Below are 2,218 nucleotides of genomic sequence, written 5' to 3'. Positions count from 1 at the left end.
GGACAGGGTCAGAGTTGTAGCTGTTTCTGTGAAGTCTTAGCGTGGTTCTTGATTATAGAATTGATCGTTGGCAAGTTCGCATTAAGAATACTGCTGGTGTTATACACTAGCACCTGGGGTACACAAAACCCCAGAAGGAAAACCTGAAACAAAGAATAGTACACCACAAGAACAGGCCCTTTGGCCTACCAACTCTGCACCGATCGCGTTGTATCCCTCTATAACCAGGGAAACACCTGCTCTTAACTGTACTCTACCATTTGGAGAGGAAAGACAGGAAGACCAGTGAAGGATGTCCCAGATTCTTTGAGATGCTTTTAAACAAAATAAATGTTCATGAAAACAGTAAAACACAGAAGAAGGTCAATTCACAATACATTCAACTATTTTAAGCGCTAACCACTGTATGTTAAAATTTACCCAGTTCCAAATCCTCCGGTTATCCTAACTTCAGAGCTAAACATCCCATAGGTTCTAAAACGACGGGCAAAATCTAGCAATTGTTACCACACCAGGCATTTGTATCTTTCTGCCCAACGTGTAGGGTAAATCAACTGGTTTCTCAAACAGGCTTTTCTCCAAGACCAAATGTTGGGAATGGACAAAACTTTGGGCTGAGGTCTCAAATTGCTAACTTGAAGAGGGTGAACTCGCTACTGATGTACTTGTCTTTCCTTTTAACCTTGCCTCATCTGAATTAACCTTCTCAGAACTCATTATTAATTACTTGCATTTCGTGAGTTCGCCTTTCAGAATATAATTGTAAAATTCACATCTCATCACTTCCTTTGAACTTCTAACATCTTTACTTACACCCCTGACACTCCAGCATCCGCTGTTATCAACTTGCCCGAGGTGAACATCTGTTTACAATGTTGCTAAGCTTATCAACATATCAGAACACGAGTTCCACCAACCCAGCCAAACTCTCCCTGCTACACTCTCCATTTTAAATTATTTTAAAAACATATAACCAGAAAAACATGCCACCAATCACTGCATTTCCTCGCTTCCCATTTTCTCACAATTTCCGAATACATGTTGCTTTCTGAGCGTGGTGTTTCAACCTCCCCTCCCCGCCCCCCCCCCCAAACAATCCCCCCTCCATCCTCCCCCCTCCCTCTCCTCCCCTCTCCCTTCCCCAATTCCGACCTCCCCCTCTGCCCCACCCCCCTCCTCCCCAACCCCTCCCTACTCCCCCCACCTCCCCCTACTCCCCCACTCCCCACCCCCCCACTCCCCACCCCCCCACTCCCCACCCCCCCCCACTCCCCACCCCCCCCACTCCCCACCCCCCCACTCCCCACCCCCCCCCACTCCCCACCCCCCCCACTCCCCCACCATCCCTCCTCCCCAACCCCTCCCTCCTCCCCAACCCCTCCCTCCTCCCCAACCCCTCCCTCCTCCCCAACCCCTCCCTCCTCCCCAACCCCTCCCTACTCCCCAACCCCTCCCTACTCCCCCACCCCCCAACTCCCCACCCCCCCACCTCCCCAACTCCCCCACCCCCCCCAACTCCCCCACCCCCCCTCCACGCCCCTCCTCCTTCCCGCTCCCCCTCTTCCCCGCCCCCCCCTCCTCCCCCCCTCCTCCCTGCACCCCCCCTCACCGACCCCCCCTCCCGCCCCCCCCCCCTCGCCGCCCCCCCCTCCCCGCCCCCCTCACCGCCCCGCACCCCTCCCTACCTCCCCTCCCCACCCCTCCCCACCTCTCCCCCCTTCTCCCCGCCCCATTCTCCCCCCTCTTCCCCGTCCCCCTCTTCCCCGCCCCCCCTTCCCCACCCCCCTCTTCCCTGCCCCCCCTTCCCCGCCCCCCCTTCCCCGCCCCCCCTTCCCCGCCCCCCCTTCCCCGCCCCCCCTTCCCCGCCCCCCCTTCCCCGCCCCCCCTTCCCCGCCCCCCTACCCCCCGCCCCCCCTTATCCGCCCCCCCTTCCCCGCCCCCCTTCCCCGCCCCCCCTCCTCCCCGCCCCCCCTCCTCCCCGCCCCCTCCCTCCCTCCCTCCCTCCCTCCCTCCCTCCCTCCCCCTTCACCCTCCCCCTTCTCCCTCCCCTGCCCTCCCCCTCCTTCCCGCCCTCCCCCTCCTTCCCTCCCTCCTTCCCTCCCTCCTTCCCTCCCTCCCTCTCCCTCCCCCTTCTCCCTCCCCCGCCCTCCCCCTCCTTCCCGCCCTCCCCCTCCTTCCCGCCCTCCCCCTCCTTCCCGCCCTCCCCCTCCTTCCCGCC

Source organism: Mustelus asterias, chromosome 20 (assembly GCF_964213995.1).
Source record: "Mustelus asterias chromosome 20, sMusAst1.hap1.1, whole genome shotgun sequence".
NCBI lineage: Eukaryota > Metazoa > Chordata > Chondrichthyes > Carcharhiniformes > Triakidae > Mustelus > Mustelus asterias.
This window is presented reverse-complemented; position numbering follows the sequence as displayed.